The 23,390-nt window shown below is 41.0% G+C and overlaps 1 long non-coding RNA gene across 2 annotated transcripts in view; it reads left to right on the top strand.

Annotated features, from left to right (window-relative positions):
* Positions 1-23,390, top strand: part of LOC120401694 — a 52,151-nt gene that overhangs the window by 8,984 nt on the left and 19,777 nt on the right. For both annotated transcript variants that reach the window (XR_005596654.1, XR_005596653.1), the window contains exon 3: positions 277-349. This is a non-coding gene — a long non-coding RNA (uncharacterized LOC120401694). The remainder of the gene's footprint in view (positions 1-276; positions 350-23,390) is intronic.

Genomic DNA, 23,390 nt, shown 5'->3' with positions numbered 1-23,390 from the left:
AAAAAACATTTGACAACATTAAAGGAAGACTGTTTAGAAAAGGAAGGCCCTGCTGAGGTGTAGAGGAAGCCTGTTTATTAACACTGGACACCTCTTATCTGAGGCAGCTCCAGATGGATCTCCCCTTGGTAATTCCCACTCTGTGCCAAGTGGGGTTAAGCAGGGTAACCACCTTGACGTGGGTTGGTGATCACTAGGGGATCTTCGGCTTCTTCAGAAAAAATGTTCAGCTTGTTTTCATTTCATTTTCTTTTCTTTTGTTTTTTCCCTTCCCAGGATCTCCGGACTTGTCTACGGGAGGGATCTTTGCACAATGATATAGCCATGACATCAGTGTATCTGCTGCAGAGTAGGTATGCTGGTATGAAGTGGGGCGTATTCCAGTTTGAAGTTGCACCCATGAACACCCTGCTTTACACCCATGGAGCACATCCCCACTGAGTATTTGCAGAAGTGTAGCTACATAGCTGCAAAGATCCCTAACACGGACAAGCTGTCAGTAACTATGGGGGAGGAAAGGTCAGGGGAGAAAGCTAAAACTTGGAGTAAAAAGGCACGTGGGTAGATTTACCTTTCTGGTTGTAAATTGCTCACTTCTGGGATAGGGCCAGGTTTTGACTGAGAGAGAAAATTGTTCAAATCTGTCAATAATTAACTGTCACAGAATTAATGCTATCTCAACAAATTGTCACTTGGTAACACCTCAGGTTCAGATTTTTCCTGGGAAAAGATTGGTTGAGTGGCACTGGCCATTACATTTACCTACTCATTAAGTGTGGTTTAACATCCTGCTCATTCTAAACATTGCATGCCTGACACATTTACCCATAATCCATATTTTTGGGAGAGTATTTTTTAAGATTAGCCATTTGCACTTTTCCAATTCCTGAAATGCAGCATTATTACAATGCATGTACAGATGAACAGTGTGGGCTAGATTTTCTCCTGCACTGAGGTCTACTAAATGAGACAACTGTGGCCAACGACTATTGGTTATAGATTCCTGATTCAGAAGCTGTCATGATCCTGGTCCTGACATATATTAAAACAACCATGGGGCTGCGTGGATTTCCAACAGTTGGCTAAGGTCCCTCGGGGACCGTACACCAGCTGTAAATTGGTGGAGTAAAGTTATGTACTCTACCTCAACCCCTCCCTGCTCTTTCATGCCTTTTCCATGCCGTGGCATGCCATCTCTCCCCGTATGGTGGGGTGGTTGGGAAGATTGGAACAGGACTGGGCAATATTGGCTTTATCCCATGGATAGTTCTCTCCCACCAGGAGAGTCTTGGCCTGGCAGCTGTGTCCAGATTCTGATCTCATCTGACTCTATAACCTTATTTGGCCTTGCAACCAGATTTCACCAGGTCCTGTGAGGTAGAATGTGTTATTAATAGTATTACAATGCTCAGTTTTTATTATTTTCTCTCCCTCTCTCTTTAAAAATCATTCTATAATAATAGAGGTGGTGTTGGTATCCAGTGTGTAATCAGCATCTTGTTAATACTTTCACACATTACAGAAGTAGCAAGTTCTGGCCTTATTATTGGAATGTCATCCCACACGAACTCTTACTTTTCCATTTTAAAATTGTAAGTGAATTGTCCGTGTGGACCAGATCCAGTGGAGCTCCACTGAATTACAGCAGCTGATGATATGGAACAATACGTGTGAAAGTTACTAGATTGACAGACCAGGAAACTGTGTGGTGTGTTACAGTAAACTATAGACACTAGGAGTCCAGACTTCCTGATAATTTGTCACGCCAACATACCACAATCCTGCTGAAGACGGACCCACCTCTTGGAGGTTAGAAGACAATTTGTTCTTGATACCCATTCATAAATCAAGTGCAAAACCATGCCCAGTGTAGCTTTTGGTTCCTTCCCCACCATAAAGAAGACCTTGTGACTCTAGCTGATTTAGATTTTAGCTTTGATTTTTTTGCTTTAGCTTTCTAGCATGGATTGGCCCTCAGTGTGAAGTTGGTAAAAACAGTCATTGTCTAGTGCCTAGTCTCCTGAAGGCATTTAAAAAAACATATGTTTTAACCAAGGTATACTGTATCCACAATGTAGCTGAAACAGTGCTAGATGAAACAGATTTTAAATCACTATTCGGAAATAGTTTCATTGTTATCTCAGTCTGGTGATTCACCGCAACTGGTGGCCAATCTGATCGGGCAAGCACCACTGCACATTGGTCTAGTTATTACCATCAAACAGCCTCTAGGTCCACGTTACAACCCGTTCAATGTTAACCTGTCCGGACTACATATTAAGCAGGCAGTCGTGTAGCCAGGGGGAGGAAGAAGGGGAGCAAAAAAAAAAAAAAAAAAAGCGCCACCTGCTGTGGTGCTTTTACTGATGGGGCGATGCTCTGGGTCTTCGGCAGCACTTTGACGATGAAGCTTCAGTGCTGCTGAAGATAACCGAAGCGAGTGAAGGTCCCACCACCGAAGTGCCGCCGAAGCGCCTCCCCATCAGTAAAATTGCCACAGCAGGTGGCACTTTTTTTTTTTTGCTCCCAGGTAAGTAAAATTAAAAAGGCGCCACTTGTGCTTGGTGGGGGAGTGGGTGTTCCTCCGCTTTCCCGATAGCTACGCTACTGTAAGCAGGTGGCAGCTGTCAAATATTTGGATTAGCATCATAGACAGTGCTGGAGGATGCTCAAAAGATGTGATGTTCATATAGCAGCAGCTGTTGTCATGTTTCAGGCCTTCAGTATCTTCTGTGGGGATATCATGGCATCAGGCCTGCTACAAAGTTGTGGATCTATAGAACCACGGTTATACCAACTAATTTGTATGGATGTGACCGGTGGGCACCGAGAACACTGAAGAACACTGGATTGACATTCTCCATTTTCATAATTTCTGTTAGCAGCTCCATATCAGTGGCAGGACAAGATCAGAAACTAGGGTATTCAAAGCTGAACCCAGCTACCACCTCCACCATCCCTGGTTCAGTTTCAGTGGCTTTCTTGGTGTGGGCATATTGGAAGTCTATTTATTTAATAATTATTGTCTCTTCAGTCTAGCAGAGAAAGTATAACACGATCTTTTTGCTGGATTTTGAACCTAGCCAAATTCAGGTTGGACATTGTTAACAGTGAGCGTATCACAGACCAGGACATGGGCGGTTGTGCCTAGTGGTGTGAGTAGGAGTTAGGGCTAGTGGTCACAGCCGGACTCATGCCTGGTGGTTAGAACAGAAGTCAGTAGCCAGGAATGAGAGCCAGGGACCAGAACTGCAGTCAGAGGCAAGGTGCCAGAGCCAACGGTCAGAGCTGAAGTCAGAGGCCAAGAATCGGAGCCAAGGGTCAGAACTGGGTTACCTGGAGTGCGGAAAGGCTGGCCAAAGGCAGGCGTATGCTGGGTCCAAGGCAGGAAAAGGGCTTTGACAAGACTGGAGCAAGGCGGGAGCAAGGCTGGGGACAAGTAGGCACAGGACTTATTACAGCTGTAGGCAAATGCTTTGAGAAGCCACTGTGCTGCTGCTGGCTTAAGAGCTGATCTGCGGATCCTTCCATTCAACCAAGTGGTGTAGCCAATCAGGCAGCCAACTACAAGCTAGCTGTGCTCGTTAGGTTGCCCGGAGACTGGCACTGCTGCAACACCCTGATTCCTGATGGTGTAATTAACCACTGGAACAATTTACCAAGGGTTGTGGTGGATTCTCCATCACTGACCATTTTAAAATCAAGATTGGATGCTCTTCTAAGAGATACGTTCTAGCAATTATTTTGAGAAAGTTCTATGGCTTGTGTTATACAGGAGGTCAGACTAGATAAGCACAATGGTCCCTTCTGGTCTTGGAACTTATGAATCTTTGAATCTATAGGAATGGAAGACCAACAAATTCCAAAGCCTATGTACCAAGGAATACCGCTATATGGCAAGCCATCACTTGGGCGCCAAAAGCTTTGGTGGTGCAACAAGCTTGTTAGTAATGGATGTAAACTGAATATACAGTCAGACCATCTTAAGTGCCTTGCCAGGAACCAATCTGGGAGACTATCGATATGATTTGCAAGGAGACCATGATGCTTTGGGATTTGCCATGATGATGATTGGAAACTGTTTCCTACCTAGCATGGCCTTTATTGTAATGTAGGTGAGACGTTTGTGATGCAAACAGTTGTCCATTAGTAACTGAGCCCAACAGCTCACATAGGCCACGGAATGGCTGCCAGATGCAACAACTCTGTCATTTGTCCTGGACTGGCTCACACACTACTGCAGTGCCCTAAAAGTGAAAGGGCCAGAGCCAGAGTCAGAGGCAAGGTGCCAGAGCCAACCATCAGCGCTGAAGTCAGAGGCCAAGAATCGGAGCCAAGGGTCAGAACTGGGTTAGCTGGAGTTACATAACCAGTACTGTACACATCCTTGTGTTAGCCCCCATCTTAAATTTCTTGTGTAACTTCAAATAATAAAATGAAGGCTGTTTGCTAGTTAACATCGTGCTCTACCCCACTGAAATAATCAGCCAGATATTGGCCTGCAAATATAACTTAATTATATATACTTACTTTCCTTAGCTTGGTGTTTTCAAAAGAGAAAAATGATTTTTGTAGGTGGATTATCACCTAAGCATCTTCTTTTTATAACTTCCCGGGTGTTTAATTAATTTATGTGAAGAGAGTATAACAACTGTTTTTCAGAAAAAAAAAGTTTGCTGATTTACAATCATGCCTATTGCTTTAAGAAGACAATGCTCTGTTTTATTTGTGAACTTTCAGCTTTGGGATCATAGGTCCCAATCCTGCAAAGTTCTGAAGACCAATTTTTTAAGATAGGCACCTAGTTGGATTTACAAAAGAATTTAATGTAAATGGGTTTCCTATTGAAATCAATGGGAGTTAGGCACACAGGCACTTTTGAAAATCCCATTAGAAACCTATTCGCATCTTTAGGCATCTAAGTACTTTTAAAAATCTGGCCCTGAGTGCCCTCAGCTCCCACTGAAATAAATGGGAGTCGATGCTGCAGGACCAAATCCAAAATAATTTTGGTGCCTTTTTCTGGAAGAGGAATAGTTTTCCGACATCAGGGTCGAATGGCATTCATAATAACATCATAATTTCAGAGCATCAAGTTATTGAATTCTAAGAATGATCAGACTTACTTGACAGTGCTGTTTAGTTGCCTTTACAACAGAAATATGCTCTTTTATCTCCTAAGAGATTCTTGAGGAAGAAAATTCAATCTATACCTACGAGTAAGTTATTTTCCTCTCAAGGCATATTGATTTAAATATTGACTTCACTGTTGGAGGGTTATTTCACTCCACATTTCAGATATGCATGGTTAAGTGACAAGTATTTAATGTACCAATAAAAGTGTGATTTCTGGCACTATAATCTTATCTATACAATTCTGACTTTTTAAATTCCAAAGTAGCCTAGCTTCCTAAAATAACTTATTTTCATCTAAATCTGAATCCACTTTGCTCAATGTAAATGGGTTTCTTCCAGATTAAAAAGTAAACAAACATTAAAACCCACTTACAAAACTACTTTGCACTACCTGCTAGCTTCTTTTATGTTCTTCAGAAGGGAATTTTAGTTTCTGGAAGACAGAAGTACTTTATTTAGTAACAGAAAAAGTAATGCCACAGGACCTGCCGCAATTTGTCATAAATCCAGATTGAGAGTTCTCTGGGACATGGAATGCCTCTTTATTTCTTGTTAATACAGTGCCTCTCACTTCGGATTCCTGACTTTGGTTAAGTCTTCTAGGAATAATAATAATTAATAATAATAATAATTAATAAATATATCACATGCCACTGAACAGCAAACTAAAGCTAGTTATTATTATTTTATTTTCTAGTAGTACCTAGGAGTCCCAGTTATGGACCATGACCCCATTGTGCTGGGCGCTGTACAAATACAAAACAAAAAGATGGCCCCTGCCCCAAAGAGCTTACAGCCTGTCTCATTGGAGTGTTGTCTTCATTAGTAAGTGAATATTATTGAAAAACCTCATGCATGCTAAATTTCCCATTTTGTGTGCACACAACCCTAGCCTACCAGCCCCAGGAGCCAATTTTATTTGTACAATTGTTCCTAGCAAATTCTTTTTAGATGTTGACAAATAGGGCCCTTCCCCAACCTCCCTTGATCCCACACCCCTTCCCTTCAAATCTCAGGCTTCTGTGGATACGTCTACACTGGAATAAAAGACACGCAGCACGGCTTTTGCTCGCCTGGGTCAGCTGACTCAGGCTCATGTGGATCAGACTGTGGGGCTAAAAATTGCTGTGTAGACATTTTCCTTTAGCAGGATCCCAGAGCTCAGGCTCCAACCTGCACCCAAACATCTACACAGCAATTTCACAGTCCCACAGCCCAACCCCATGAGCCTGAGTCTGCTGACCCGGGCCAGCTGCTTGTGTTTAATAGGTTGTGTAGATGTACCCTATGTGTATGTGTCCTGCAGCAGGAGGCCTCTGATGGTAATCTGAAAACTCTCTGTCCCTTCCTCTTCTTGTTCAAAACGAGTCAGATTTTTTTTGGGGGGGCAGATACCCCCAAATCAATTCTCAGATCTTCCTGGAAATCCTGGAACCTGCCCTGTGCCTAGTAATGCAATTGGAGGGGCAGGAGCAAGTGACATTTCAGGGAGGAGTTGCATGCAAAAGATTGTTGGCCAGGCCTTCCCCAAAATGCGAAGGCCAGCTTTGCCTGTATTGTTTTGGTTTTAGTGTTGCCATCGACTGTTGCAAAAAAAAACATTGGAGTACGTGCGCCCAGAGACAGGTCCTGTTCCCCTTAAAAATGTAGTTAAACTTACACACAGAGGGCTCAATTCACATTTTGTTCCAGCTCCTGGCCCCTCATTTGCATTTGGATGGGGGTGCAGTAATGTGAGCTGTTTGAGACTTCAATTCAACCAGCAGGGCAAGCCACCAAGTCAATATGTTAATAGAGCACCTCTCCCAGATAGCCTCTTCTGGCAGGGGTTCTTGAGCCCTGGCTGGAATTTAAAGCTGCCCCATCTTTAAAGAAACCCTGGGGGGAAATAGAGATTTGGGGCCAATATGGACACTTCCGCTGAGGTGAATCCACAGCAGGCACAAGGAGTAGAATTGTGGAAATGAATTTGTCCCATAATTTGTTAGAGATTGTCTAATTTATTTATATTTATTTAATTTCACCTTTAAGCAAGAAATTAGTCTTTCTCTCTGCACGCATTTTAATTGAAATCGTGATCTAAACAAATGTGCTCTCTTTATTAACCCCAGCAGTGTAATTTTTCATTGTAAGACTCTGATTCAGAGGAAACGGTGTCACTAAAACAGACACACAACCCAAGAAAAAATGACAGCTTTCCTCAATCAGTTCCTTTCATGACCTTGATTTGAACCTTAATCTGTTTTAACTATGTTTTTTTTATTAGCCATTCAGACTTTGAGGTGATGCTAATTTTCCTGTTTTTAGACTATCGGTTTATAGAGACTTTTTAATGTAACTAATCAAGGTTGATTTATGTTATTTTGGATACAATTTCTAATAATTACTAGTTTTTTAAGTATTTGCAATTTTTTGCATATATCTGTCAAAATGCAACATATGTGGATACTATGCTGTTTCTGTCACATTGTACGTAAAACTCTTCTTTTTATTTATAACAAAATAATCATGAACAATATTATTATATGAAGACTACAAGCCTGATCTTCTAATCTTTACTCATATGAGCAATCTTTTCCTGCAAGTAATACCATTAAAATCAAGGAATACTCAAGAGAGGAAGGCTTTTGAGGTGTCTGGAATACAGAATAAATATATACTTAAATCTGTCTTCTAAATATTATAAAATGTTGTAGCTGATAACTAGTAATTTTCTTTGCCTATGGCATTAAAGAACAGATTGTGTTACTATGCTTATCTCTACCTTTACAAACAAATACACCAGAAAAATATGTTGAGTAGAAAAAACAGTGCTCATTATCAAATGCTTAATTAGATTTACTACAGGTTTTTGTACTTTTTGGCATAAACTTCAAAACATATTGCTGCATGGTTATTCTTGGAATTCTTTACAGTTTAAAGGAAGCATCTATGTATCTAAATATTTATTGATCTATAGATCTAATGCAATAGTATGTTGTTATTATTATAATTATAATTATTTTATTTGCATTATGGTAGCATCTAGGGGCTCTAACCAAGATCAGGACCCTGTTGTGTGAAGCACTTTACATACAAATAGTAAGAGAACGTCTCTACCCCAAACTGTTAATTAAAAGCACTGCACAGCTATGATCTTTAAAGCTTGGCACATCTGATTAGATTTTCATTGAAACTTACAGATTTGATCCAGTATTTTGAGGACATGTACACGTGTGTCCTAGTGGTTAGAGGGGGTGGGCAGCTGTGAGCTGTGTCACATGCCCTGTAGTTATAGGTGTCATTGGAACAATACCAAAAGAACAAACTTTGTAATTGTTCCATGGGCTAAACCTCTCAATGCATGTTCATTAGGGCTGTGTCAAATGATGCATTAATATTTTGTTAGAGAACAAACGGATCAAATAATTACAAATATAGTTGTAAATCTGGCAAGCAGAGTTTTTACCCTGAAAAGGGAGAAGATGCTCAGGTGCTACAGGGCTGGGCATCAGTATAACCCTCTTGGATAGAAAGCTAGATAGACAAAAACTCCATTGATTATTCAATCTTCATCTTATTCAAACTTTATTTCTGCAAAAGAGCAATTCCCCTGCTCCCCACCATCAGGTTGAAAGCGTTGCCATATTTGTGATTACTTAAAGAGCTACTGGCTAATTTGGAAATATGTGGAAGTAGAAAAATGAATGATATATGTAAAAATGGATGAATATCCTTGAATGCTACATTAATTAACACAGCCATATAGTTAGGGTGGTTGGTGTTAAAGAAAAGAATGATGCTTTTTTAATCCAAAACTTTCCCTCCCTCCTCATCTATTATATCCCATCTTGTCACTTTCTATTAGCTGATCATGACTTCTCATCTCTTGCTTGAAGGGTGGGCCTACATATTACTTTGGAGCTGATGTAAGTGACACTCCAAGGATTGGCCGGCAGCAGGTTCATTAAGAGCCGCTACCACCCAACCCCTGGAGTGTCAGGATGTCATCTCCGTGACATGCCTGGAATCCTCAGTTCATTCTTGAACTGTCTTGTTACAGCCTAATAGCAGTAATGTTTCACTCTAAGTCTGTCAATGGCACGGACTTGACCTCTTCACCTGGAGACGTCTCTCTCTTTTGCTGAGATCTGTACTTTTATTTTTACTGCGAGTTCTCCTCTTTAATGGAATAGATGATCTCTTGTAAGCCAGGATTTCTATCAGAGGTGAATGACTGATAATTCTACTGGAACACGCCATGGAGATGTGTGTGTGCACGTTTGCCGTAAGAAAAATCATTTTATGATGCAGTAGCTAGTGCAGGCCAAAGCAAAACCTTTCAAATTGCATCTTATGTGAATGAATTTAGTGCTTGTGAAAGGTCCTGGACTGAGATTCTTGGACCCTAATTCCGTTCCTTGCTCTTGTTACTTTATGGCAAAAGAGATGGCAACAGCTTCCTAGGGAACCCCGTTTGTGTAAAGAACCTACTTGAGTGACATAGTGTATCAGAATGGTCCTACGGTGTTTCCTCCAGCCCGCAGTGTAGCATAGTGCTAGGGGAGGCAGAAATTTTGGGGAAGGAGGAAGCACAGCCAGAGCACACTGCCACCTGGTTATTCTGGGCTGATGGATGGCTCCATTGGGAACTGTTGCAGGCATTGTAAGTTAGAGCAACTCTTGGGCTGGCTCTGACTTTTGCTGGGGTCCCCTTAGGATCTCAGTGAAACCTAGAACCAGGATCATTTAAATGCTAACGTTATCAGGCACCATTAATCTCTCTCTCTCTGTCTTTTAAGAAAGCAAAATAAAAAAACGTGGAATGAAAAAGGTGGGGTATAAATTTCACTATTTAAACATCTGCTTTATCTTATGTTCCATGCACAATACTTCAGCTATACTTAGTTTATTTAGGCCCTGCTCTGGCAAACATGTAGGTACTGGGTAAATTTATGGGTATGAGTAGTCCTATTGAATTCAGTCAGCTTCCCATAGTTCACATGGCTAAGCAGCTGCAGGATTAGGACCTTTGTAAGCTCTTTGATTAAGCAACCTTTTCTGCCACTGTGAAGAGCCCAGTTTAGTACTATAGAAAAAAATATTTAGCATCCTTGTGCACATTCTGATTCAATCTATGTGCCATAGATCATTGCATTATCACACAGTATTGCTCCATAGAACCCTGGCCCCATGAACTGTGCTGGAGAGAAAGCAAATGAGGTGGAGGGTTGCAGGAAAATTAAGGATAGTCTCTTGTGTTTAAGAAACTCAGGAAAGCTGGGTTCTATTCTTGACCAGGCCACAGATTTCCAGTGTGGTGCTGAGCATGACTATAATAAAGCATACTCAAGAGTACCAAATTAAAGTTTCACAGGCAGCCTTAATTCTGGTATTTCTTAACTTCTGGGTGTTTGACTTTGCAACCATAATATTGATGTAACATAGTTTTCATAGCTTTTGGGATGTAATTTCCTAGGTTTTTAAAAAGTCAACTGAACCCGCCCCCCAGGAAATTCATCACGTGAAACCATATTGACCCTCTACATGGGAAATCAGTGGAGTTGGAACCCAGGACCTTTAGATCCACAGCACAGATATCTACCCCTTGACCTAAAGATAATAGCAGATAGCAGCAGAAGACTGTTATCCCTTATGTGGACAAGTCCCTCGATGGAAAAATGACACATACTTTGCTGGTGGCTTACACAGTTATTTGTTAGACAACGGAGGAACCTTGGGGATTAGAAACCTTAATATAGGTTCTGGAGGAGAGTGTGGTCTAGTAGTTTTAGATAGTACAGCCAAGCACGTTGCTTTGGTACATTGAAAGAAAAAAGAAAGACTTAGGCAGAGACTAAATATGGAAAATTTCAGCCCAATCAAAGTCTGGCAAAATTGTAAGGAACTGAATAGAGGGGTTTATAATGGACAGAGTTGGACAACCTTAACTAAAGGTGTCACTACAAGTTGCATTACTACTAACTTAGTAGGTGATCCTGCACACAGATCTGTGTTCCTGTACAGAGCCCCACTGACTTCACTAAAGCCCCATGAGAGTCACTAGGTTCTACCCAGATATACCTGATTGCATGTTTGGGGAGGGGGAGGTCTTAGTTTTTGCAATTTATTAGATTTACATTTGTTGAGTGAACAAAGATTGCATAATTTATGATGATGTCCACTTAGGTACCATATGTCATGGGCCATTGTAGGCGGTGTGTTATTCTGAATATAAACAGAAGCAGAGACTTTCATCAAGCATTACCTGTATGTTAGATTAAGAAAATAATAACAAAAAAAGATGGAAGTAAAGGGGGCATTCTATCTATCTATCTATCTATCTATCTATCTATCTATCTATCTATCTATCTATCTATCTATCTATCTATCTAGTGACAATCTTCATGGAACTTGAACACACAGCAGCTCCTTGTTTCTGCAGATAGAAAAGTACTCAGAGATTTAAAGGGGATACCCACAGAAAACAAGGATATGACATTTACATAGCTAAAAATAACATTCTTTACTGCAGATGCAATTTGTTGGGGACATGCATGCCTCTCCATCATTTAGAATATACATTTAGTTGCAACATTGTTTCTGCCCATCCTCATGAAGTCACTAGAAAATGTTTCTAGAAGGTTGTCTGTGTTTATGGGACATTGCAATGGGAAACATTTTATTGTTTATTTTATTTTGGGGAAGAGGAAACTGAAATTCCCTTTTTAATGGCTGAGAGTTTGTGTGGCTCTTTAAGTCTTCAACAAATATATTAATTTTACATGCCAAAGTCTTGAGAAGTGTTCGACTGCCCATGGCTTTTGTGCGCATTTCCAGATGGCAGATGCCATTTTGTGTTTTGCATAAACTGACTAAATTTCCTTGCTCTTTGTACATATTGCAGAGGAAACCATTCTCTGCTTTCAATAGGACAGAACAGCTCGTTGGCATCCAAACCAGTTCTGGTCTGGTGATACAAAAAATATTTAAGGGGGAATTCTGAGACCAAGCTGGTGGCAATAAACACTTCATACATTGTAACACAGGGAAAGGGTTTAGCAGTTGTGTTAGAAATATCTTGAGGGCTCTCCCTAGTGAAGCTGAAATAAACCAGCCAGGATAACCTCATGGGTTGAAGATATAATTTGATGTATGATTTTTCCATATTTATTTAAATGGAGAAACATATGTTGTATATGAATGAACATTATTTTTGGTTCATCTTTTTGCCAGCACAGGTTTGTTCCCTGTGGTGTACTTTGTAGGCCTTTGTTTTAAATACCCCAGTGATGGGGCTTCCACCACATTGAATCTTTTATTCTGTCTGTTTTAGCTTATTTATAGAAAGTCGCTGTATTGCTTTTCCAGATACAAAGATCAAACCAGGACCTTCAGGCACTTACTTTAATTGGAGATGAAGAGAAAAAAAAATAAGAAAGAAGAAAAGTAAAGTCTATATGAGCGGGCATACAGTGAGTGAAATCCTGACTCCACTGAAAGACAATGGGAATTTTGCCATTAACTTCATTGGGACAAGGATTTCACACATTGTGTGTGTGTCTTCTGTGACTGTTTGCACTGAACTTAATACAAAATGGGTGTCTCTCTCTGTAGATAGCAGAGCACTTAGAAATTTGAGATTTAAAGGTGCGGTACCCTGAAAACAAATGCATAACAAGCAGTTACATAGCTAAACACACCATCGTTTCAACTGAATCTCTAGTTTGAGCTTATAATTGTATGTTTAGGCGTTTGGGGTCAGGGAGGGAGGAGTCATGTGTTACTGCCTTAAGAATGGAAATACTGTGTGTTTCTGTGAATTGGTAAAGTGTGTTAAGTATAAAATGAGGTTTTAAAATAAACTCTTTTCAATTTTTTATATGCTCATTCTGATAACACCTTGCAGAAGAAAAGCAAAACAAATATCCTGCCTATTCCAGAAAGAATACAGAAGTCAGTACTAATTTGTGTTCAAAGAAACTAAGATTATATGTCATGCTGTTAATCAGATTTTTATCATTTTAAGTGGTGTCCAGATATAGTTGAAGTGGGCAGTGTACATAATAACATAATTATGGGTGTTATAATGACGTAACAGCAGCAGGAGCTCGCCTCCTGACTCCTTGGTTTTCCATTCCCACCCACCATGATCTACAGCTATATTTAGTTGTTTTTCACAGTGCTACTAATGCCGTGGTCCCAAGTATTTTTTTAAGTAAAATAATAGAGATAAGACCATATTGATTTTCCATGAAAGTCAAAACACTGGAACCTTTTCTTGCAGATGATTGTTCTTATTTTATGTTTTTTAAAATTATGTGTATTATTGTCTTCTGTGCCTGGAGTGCAATCACTCAGGGGTAGATTCTCAAGTTGGGTAAATTGTCCTAGCTTCACTGAAGGCAATGGAGCCAGGACCACTGACACCAGCCGAGGAAGTGCCCCACACATTTTAAGGCATGTCTGTGTATTGTAGAAGAACTGAGATGATTAAATAATTGAGTGGTGTTTGGGGATTTGAATAAAGGAAGTTTTGACTGCTGAATTACTGTACTTTAACAATTCTTGGCACCACTCGTCCTTATGGGATTGCAGTTCCAGAAACACCCGATAAACCACTAATAGGTGAGACCTTCATGTTTATGTAACACTACGGTGACGGAGGACAACAAACCTCATGCCTGTGGTGGACATTTGCCATAGAATCATAGGGTTAGAAGGGAAGTATCTAGTCTAACCTGCTGCCAAGATGCTGGATTTGTTGTGTCTAAACCACCCAAGAATGATGGCTATCCAGCTTCCTTTTGAACATGTCCAGTGAAGTATCTTCCACTACCTCCCTAGGCAGTCTGTTCCATTGTCCTACTGTTCTTACAATTAGGAAGTTTTTCCTGAGATTTAATCTAAATCTGCTATGCTGTAGTTTGAACCCATTGCCTTTTGTCCTGCCCTCTATGGCAAGAGAAAACAACTTTTCGTCATCTTTTTCGTCAGCCTTTCAAGTTTTTGAAGACCACTATCATTTCCACCCTCAAGCTCCTCTTTTCCAAACTAAACATACCCAGTTCCTTCATCCTTTGATCATATGGCTTCAGTTCCATTCCTTTGATCATCTTTGTCGCTCGCCTCTGGATCCTTTCCAGTTTCTCCACATCCTTTCTGTACATTGGTGACCAAAACTGAACACAGTACTCCAGCTGAGGCCTACCCAGAGCTGAGTAGAGTGGTACCATCACCTCCCGTGACTTCCATGCTTTGCCTCTGTTAATGCAACCTAAAATTGCATTTGCTTTTTTTTGCAACAGCATCACATTGCTGACTCATTTTGAGGTTGTGATCAGCATGGTGCCATAGTAATGGCTCTTTTGATGCATCCTGATATGGTTAATGTATTACCATGGTAAAATGGGCAATTCTCCCAACCCCACAATATAGTCTTGAGGTGAACTCTGATCTTGCAGTAGTAAGCTAATTAATAGTAGGTAGCCATTTCCACCTTAACCAAAGGCTTATTACTTTTGTCCATGGAACTGAACACTGTCTCTTCAGCATGTCTCTAGACACTCCCTTATATTGCAGAATGACCATTGGATTAAGTTGGCGACTTTCTGAAAGACTAGTTCACTGGTCCTGAAGCTTGCAATGGAAAGTGAGATGTATACAGTGTATTTAACTGTATAGAAAAATTTACTGGTACCAATAAATTTGTGCGAAGGAGTCCCAAGCTAGATGAAGCCTTGGACCAGGATTCTTGGCAGGAGGCGGTAGCTTGCCAACTTTACAATTGGTTCATTCAGCACAAGTCAGAAGGGTTGTGTATCTCTGTTCCTGTAGTCAAAGCTCATTCATTCTGTGCAACATAGCTCAGATCTTGTGCAACTACTGATATTTGTACAGCATTTACTTTATATACAATACAGAATATTGGTAAATCTACATTCTGGTGGGAAAGCAGAATTTGACACCTTCACGTTACATTTATTTATTATAACAATGGCAACTTCTTCTTCCTCTCTGTCAGTCAACATACTGCACCATATATAAAATAGGAAGATTGTGAAAATGTGAGCAAGGATGGAAAGAAGGTGTGTGTGTGTGTGTGTGTGTGTGTGTGTGTGTGTGTGTGTGTGTGTGTGTGTGTGTGAATAGCTTAAAATGATAATTCATTCTTCCTCTCTAAGAATGATTCATTCAGGTTATAACATAACAGATTCATCCCTAGTGTAAATCCATTGATTTCAGTGAAATTGCACCAGGGATGAATTTGCCCCAGTCAGCTCTACATTTATTTAGATTTAAACAGCAGTTAGAAATAGCCATACAAAAAGCTCTCAGTGCCCTAATAGTTAATTAGACTTACAATCACCTAATGATGACCACCCTGCAGAATAAAAATAATCATATACTGGCAACAAATTAACTCAGCCAGCCAATAAATCAAAGCAGGGGAAGAGCTCCTTTCCCTGTCCTGGGGACTTACCCCCAGCATTTACCAAAACAATCAAAAATGGCTTTTGCAGCATGCCGAGAAGATGATCAGGCCTGGGCTATTTCAGACAAGGGTTGGGAGCCAGAGCCCCCAGGTGCTCACAGAGAATAACTCTTCATCTACCCACTCTCTTTTCTGATTAGGGAGTTCCATCTTGAGTGTCTCTGCTGACCACATCTGTGGCAGTGTGACATGGGGAGATAGGAAGTCAAAACCAAAACCTTAAACTCTACCTGGAGACCAGTAGGTTCTCTCGAACCCCGAGAAGCAATGTCATATGCTCTCAGGAAGATTCCCCACTCAGCACGCAAGTTGCCACATTTTGTACCAGTTTCTGTCTCCAAATGGATTTAAAGTTAGCCTCAAGTACAGCACATCTCTGTAGTCCACTCTCAAAGTAACAAAAGCACAAATAAAAGCATGAAAACTCCTAGCCAGGTACAGATGGTAAAATACTGACTTGGCTACAGCTGTAATACGATCAACTAACAGCATCTGGGACCTAAAATCACCTCTTCTTTGGAGGTCACCAGTGGTGGATGCACTTCCAAATCAAATGGACTGGTATTATCTCCTTCCACTGCTCCTTCAACCCACCATCACAACCTCAGTCTTGTCTGGGCTGAGCTTCAAACAACTCATTCTTAGCCAGGCTCCAGTCTCAACATGACATTGACTCGGGTGTTGAACCACCTTCTTCCAGATACGTGGGTATCATCAACACAATGAACTACCCCCCCATGCGTCCTCACCGACCCTCTGAATGGCAGCTTATATAGGCTGAACAGGGTGGGTGACAGAAAGACACCTGAGTCACCCCACACTTGAGAGCGCTTGGGAGCAGGAATGCTTGCTCATGATTATCCATTGCAATTTCTCCAAGCGAAAAGAAGGAAGACACTGAAGAGCAAACCTGTCCCACTCTGCCAGGGTCCACAAGAGAGTCAAAAACATCCTGTGGCCAACTGTGTTGAAGGCAGAAAATACATCTAATAACACCAGCCCAGAGAGCTGATCTTCGCCCACTTCCAGGTTGGCCAGTGCGACCAGTGCAGTCTTTGTGTCAAAGTGAGGCCTGGACTTAGACCAACAATGGTGAAGAAGATTGAAATTCCCAGTGGGCCCCATCTTGATATCCTTTCTCAGCAACACTCCCACTCATGGCCAAGATAGAAGGGAGGCTGGTTTAGTGGTGAAGGTACCAGTGTAAATATTTGGAGACAGGGGCTCTGTTCTTGGCTGTAATGTGTTGCCTTGGGGCAAGGTATTGAACCTAACTGTGCCTCAGTTTCACCAACTTTGAAATGGGTGATGATAATATTCCCCTCCCTGAAAGGTGTGTGGGGTGTCTTAATTCATAACTAAGAGAGATGCTCAGATACTACAGTGATGAGTGCCATAAAAATGCCTATAAATTCTTTTGCCTCATCCTGCAAAGCGCTGATGTCTTCCTCAAGGGGCTTCCACTGACTTCAGGATCAATCCCCAAATGACTAGTTAGAAGTACCTCTGACAATGTGAAATGCAAAGCCGGACACATAAATGAATGGGCATATGTGTGCAGCTCCTGCCACTCCAAAATATCTTTAGCAGCACTGAAAGCACTGTAGATTTTGGAGCAACAGATGATTGATGGATGATTAATAGCTGATTTGCTGTGCCATTGAAAAATGATTCATTTTACTTGTACACTGTATGTAGAATTAGTTAAGGGTTGCACAGGAAAGAAAGTGATGAGCCATTGTTCCCATTAAATTATAATAACAGCCTTCCTAACCACTGTATATTTATTATATAAGAAAAGGAAATGCCTAGTAAAATTCTGTATAGGTTAATAACACCTTCATAATATAGTCCCTCTTTTCTATTGACTTGAATAGCCCTCCTACTGACTTTTACTGGATTATTAGAGTTAATTACATCAATTGCAATATAATTGATTCTTAAATACTATGTAGGACCCTCATACAATTATGGAAAAACAAAAGTCATCTAGACATCTCAGATCAAAAAAGATTTGGAATTCCTGCACATTTAATTCCTGATAATCACCAGTCAGTTTGGACATTAAGATTGCAGGGTCTCTTGTTTTCTTTCTGCTAGGTTTTGACAGAATTGATAGTTTTACAACATTTAACTCAGTGTGCATGGAAATATAAGATTAAAGCTACGAATGTAATTTGCTAAAACCGTTACTTCATCTCCAAAAAGTGAAATGTGTTACCTGCCTGTCTATACTAAAATATAAGTTGTACACACAAGCATGCAGAAATATGCATTTATCGTTGAAGGTTGAAGTCCTTTATCCACAGGTGCAGGAATGCCTGTAGATCTTGCTTGCTAAAGTCACCACAGCCTTCAATATATGACATGAAGCGGAACTGAACGCTGATCTCCAGAGGGTAAAACATCTATGCATTATTTCACTGAGTAACTTTGACATAAAAAAGGTTTCTAAAGGATGGTCCTGTACCCCAGATAACGATTACAAACCATTCAAAAGAAGGTGCTTTCAGATAAACCCTCTGAGGCATGCTACAATATTATTAAGCAGCAGTTCAACTTTAAAGTCAGTCAGACATAACATTTTTGTGAGCCTGCTCTTGGTCAGAAACCCCTATGGTATAAATGTAGTAGATGTAACTTGATTTATTTTTTTTACAGGCTTTGTTACTGCTCTCCAATGGCCTTCTAGGAGCCATGCAGAGTTTTGTATTAGTCAGTTTTCTTTGTGTTTGTGGGTGTATTATGCCATTAAAGTCTCTGCAAGGTAAATTCAGCAGCCTTTAAGTTGCTAAATGAAATGTATTAAACTCAGTTCAACTGGTGTTAAAATATCAGCCTGAAGTTCCCATTATGCCATCCATGAAATCAAGCTGCCTGCGCTTTCATTGGAGTTTTTAGTGTTATTATTTTTGCTTTACGTGGCCGACTGCTTAATCCACATCACTTAAACCATCCTGCAGCAGCCTGCCGTCAAAGGCTTCCCCAAGGAAAAATTAAGCACTTACAACAATAAATTATTGAAAGACTACATCTAAGGGCACCATCCACCTTGTTCTCATACTCGCTTTAAGTGTTAAATAAATCATAACATCCTGTTCACCGTGCCGTCAGTAGGGGTTAAATAAGTCATTGCAAATGAGATCCAAATCATAGGACTTAGCTGGTTTCCAAGTTTTTTGTTTGCAAGGAGTAACTACTTCAGGCCTTTTGATAGTTTGGGTCTTTAAGGAAAGCCTTTTTTCCATTCCAACTACTTCCTGTTAATGTGGAAATGAGAGGAAATGAGCATTAAACAGAAGCACGGGCCCACCCTTTTCCAGTCGTGTGCCTAATTTGTCAGGTGTAATATTGGCACCTGGAGGCTTGTTTTGGCTCCTGTTACATCCTTACTGGGGAAGTATCAAAATCCTTGTAACACACAGTGTAGGACTTCAAAGCCTTTTTGTTACACAAAGAAAGAAAGAGGATATCATCATTAGAAAACGCAGAATTCCATGCCCTCATTAGTTTGTTAAATGTGAGAGAAATGAGCAACAACAACCTATAAACAAAGAGAAGCATGTGGAATTTGATTAAGAATATACATTAACATGGAAGCATAGCCATGTTTGTAAGGTAATAATGGCCTCTTTATAAAAAAAAAAGTACTTACTTTATAGCAGGGGTCGGCAACCTTTCAGAAGTGGTGTGCCGAGTCTTCATTTAGTCACTCTAATTTAAGGTTTCGCGTGCCAGTAACACATTTTAACATTTTTAGAAGGTCTCTTTCTAGAAGTCTATAATATATAACTAAGCTATTGTTGTATGTAAAGTAAATAAGGTTTTTAAAATGTTTAAGAAGTTTCATTTAAAATTAAATTAAAATGCAGAGCCCCCCGGACCAGTGGCCGGGACCCGGGCAGTGTGAATGCCACTGAAAATCAGCTTGTGTGCCGCCTTCGGCATGAGTGCCATACGTTGTTTACTCCTGCTTTATAAGAATCTTCATGCTGCTGGGTAAACAAAGGCCCCTGTACATGAAGATGATTAAGCACATGTGTATCTTGGAGTCAGTTGAGGGCTATTCACAATCTTAATGTTACACATGCGCTTAAGCAACTTGCAGCCATTGGGGCCCAAATGCTGCTGCAGTGCAAAATATGGTGAACCCAAAGGGACAGCGTCTGATACCCATCAAGAAGCGAAAGGGTATCTTAGTCCGTTAGGAGTCCTATTAAATTCAAAAGCTGTACGCAAGTTGAGTAAGGGTGTCAGTATTTGGCCAAATTTATTAACGATACGCTAAGAGAATAAACCTCTTCACAGAATTTGTTTGCCAGGCTGCAATGCAAATAGATTTAAGCCGTTTTAAATGGTACCTGATATTGAAAATACTCTGAGTGAGCCAAAGTGCAGAATACAGTACTGACCTGATCTGTGAAATGGCTAGGGTTGATTTGGATTTTCAGAACTGATTAACATTTTTGGAGCACAGCAGCCGTTTGTGTGCCATTTCTCTCAGATATGTGCTACAGTTAATTAGTGTTTTGGGGGGAAGGAGTGGAAATAGTGTAGCCAATTGTTATGCTAGTCAAGGTAAATCAAGCCATGAGGGAATACTTCTTCTTCTTCTTCTTCTTCTTCTTCTTCTTCTTCTTCTTTACCAAACCAAAATAAATTCCAAAACCCAATGGAGCTCCTTTAATTCCCACATTGATGCAAGATGATATGTATGTATCTGTAACAGTTTTGCTAGATCAGTGGAATGAGAGAAGAGGCTAGGGAAATGCAGCTGCCATGTCAATGTTGAGTAGCAGAAGCGGTTATGCAATTGCACATAAAATGAGTATCTCCTCCTGGTTGTCAGGCCAGATTCTGCCACCCTTCATCATGTAGAGTACCTTGCTAATTGAGTAGTCCCACTGATCAGGCCCACTCTTTGTTGCAGAAAGTGGAGAAAGCCAAGTGGCCGAACAACTCCAGTGTGATTTGGATTTCTCTGATTTCTTGGATCCATTTCAGATGGATCAATCCAGTTATAGTTTCAGGCATGAGTATGGAGACAGAATTAGTAACCTTGGCCAATTATCTCCCTTTCGTGATGGCCAAAGTTCTGGGCTTATGCTGAGGTTATTATCTGCAACAGTCTTTGACACCATTGACTGTAGGATGTTGTTGACTTGCTGGTAGGTTGTTTCACAGTAGCTCTATATTTTCCTTACTAACAGATCTCAGTGAGGGGTTCCGGATAACTGATAATCTCTTCTAAGGACCCTCTCATGTGGGTCCCACAAGGATTTATTCTGTTGATCCTCCTAGTCAACCTGTATGTGAGACCAGCAGAAGAGAGAGAGGGGTGCTTTGTGCTTTGTGCTGTTTGTGTGTTGTAGTCACTTCATATCTCCTTTTCTGGAGAGCCAGGTGGTGCAGTTTCCTTGTGATTCTTGGTGTGAATCTAGATGTGAATGGACTGACTGAGTCTCAGTCCAGATTAAATAGAGCTGCTCCTGCTGCTTATGAGAAACAATCGGGGAAAAGATCTGAATGGTGGCTATTTTGGTGGAATATGCAGCAGCTGACGTGCTTCGTGGAACAGGTCATTGTGAGCACATTACACACACGCGCTAGTCTGGATTCCCTCTGCTTCCCAGTGTTAATTTTAAGGTATAAACCGATGAGATGTTTGCTGACAGTCCCATGATGTGCATTTGAAGACTGGAGGCAGGCCCTCACTCCCAAGGGCACTCTATCATAGCTGGAGTTTGTTAGCTTGAAGAACATACTATAAGGCTCATCACACGATCCAAATCTTCACCATTGGCTCTAAATTGAAGTTAGGGGTTCAGGTACGTCTCTGGGCAGACTGATCCGCCTGAGTTGTGTTAGAGCACTTGTCTGCTATTATTCATGCTGGGTTGCAAAAGCCACCAGGAGCCAAAACACAGCTGAGGATTGGCTAGTGTAGGCACGCCCTACACTTGTCCCATTTCCTCTGGCCAAGCTCTCTTTTCTCTGTTATGTTAACAGCAGGAAAGATTAGTGATGCCTGCTGTATGCCCCCAAAGATTATCCTTATATCAGGGTGATCCTTCCAGGTTCAATTAAACTAGGTATACAGCAAGATTATGCCGGTGGTGAAATACAAAGCAGCCAGCGTTTCTAGCTGTAATTGTGTCATCACCAGTACACCTAAATGCCATGAATTTGTGGGGATAAATAAATTGGTCTCTTTGTAGGGCAGGGAAAAGAACCTCACACATTTCTCACCGAACACATTAGAAATCTTACAAAATTCCTTTGGAGATCTGTTTCATTGAGTGGCTGTCAGCATGCTGTAAGATATAGCCGTCCATGAGCAACTTCACCTTTTCAGTACATTTTCTGGGATGTCCTTTCCTATTGTATCAATTCTAGCAGCTCTGTAGAACTCTTAAAGGCTTCAGGGGATCCATGACAGCTCTAGTGCTTCCCACCTGCTTGGATTCCTAATGACACTGGGTTCATCCTAGGTCTGCTTCTTCTACAATGTGCCATTTGCAAGGCCCAGGAATGCCAGAATTCAGTTCTTCCCTGCTAATACCTTTCATCAGTTTCTGCTTTGGAGAATTATACACCAGGTTTGTGCTGGTGCAAATAATATCTGCTTGGTGTCAACACTGGTGTCTCTTGTACTGTAAATGCTTAAGAAGCAGCACAATTATCCCTGTACCTACTGTACAATATTTCCATCTTGATCTCAGGAGTGTAGCAAAATCAATATATCCTTTGTGATATGCAGATGGAAATAATCTCTAGCAGGATGCATTTTGAGCTTTTCCCAGGAAGGATTTATTTTAGAGATGCAGACAGTAGAAAGAAAGGTACAATGAGGGGGCGTATGGGAACATGTCTCTGGCCCTACTGACCTGCTTTGTACTTCTCCTGTGGCCCACAGAAGCTACAAATACAGGTCCATGAGGATTCCTCTTGTGTAAAGGGGATTACTGGTGGGATAGAGTAATTCATAACAGCTGTATATAATCCCAATCTTTGCCCCCAGGCAATGCTCAAATTTTGGGGAAAATGTAGGGGGGAGGGGGCGCTGCATGTCAAGTGGCTTGCGTTAATTTAAACAATAGTGAGAATGGGACCAGAAGACAGAGGTAGCCCCTAAAAGTAGTAAGGGGGCTCAGCCCCTCCCCTCAGCCCCACTGTAATTAGAAACACTACCCCCAGAGCGGGGCTTGTGTACGTCCCCAGGAGGCCAGGTGAGTTTGTACTCAGGTGGCTAGCCCGAGCTGCCACCCATGCTGTTGCAGCCATGCTGCTATTTTTAGCACATGAGTGCAATTAGAGCTAGCACATCTCTGTCTACCCATGCTGGGAAGCCTCCTCCTAGCTACTGAGTAGTAACACCCTGAGCCATGCTCAATTGCAACCCAGGTCTGACTGGACGTCCCAGATTCAGGTTGCTACAAAGAGACATTAAAGCCTTCCCCTTGACCTGAGCAAAGTGCGGAAAGGCCAGTTCCACTTTGGCTCATGCCTTTTCACAGTTATCCTGCAAAAAATCCAGCCCATTTTTAACAATAGGTGTAAGATGCTCTTCTGCAAATAAGTAATTAAATACTGCACACTGTTGATGCCAGACAGGAGCTGAGATTCACTCAGCAGTTAAGTGGTTAAAGACACTTGGTTTGAATTAACTTTGAACTTTCTTGTGTGTTTGATGTTACAACTAGTGTTGACAGAAAAAATTGTAACTGATATTGTGTTCACAGAATTTTGATGCTTTTTTCCTTTTGCTAACAAATCTCAA

Source organism: Mauremys reevesii, linkage group 3 (genome assembly GCF_016161935.1).
Source record: "Mauremys reevesii isolate NIE-2019 linkage group 3, ASM1616193v1, whole genome shotgun sequence".
Taxonomy (NCBI): domain Eukaryota; kingdom Metazoa; phylum Chordata; order Testudines; family Geoemydidae; genus Mauremys; species Mauremys reevesii.
This window is presented reverse-complemented; position numbering and strand designations above follow the sequence as displayed.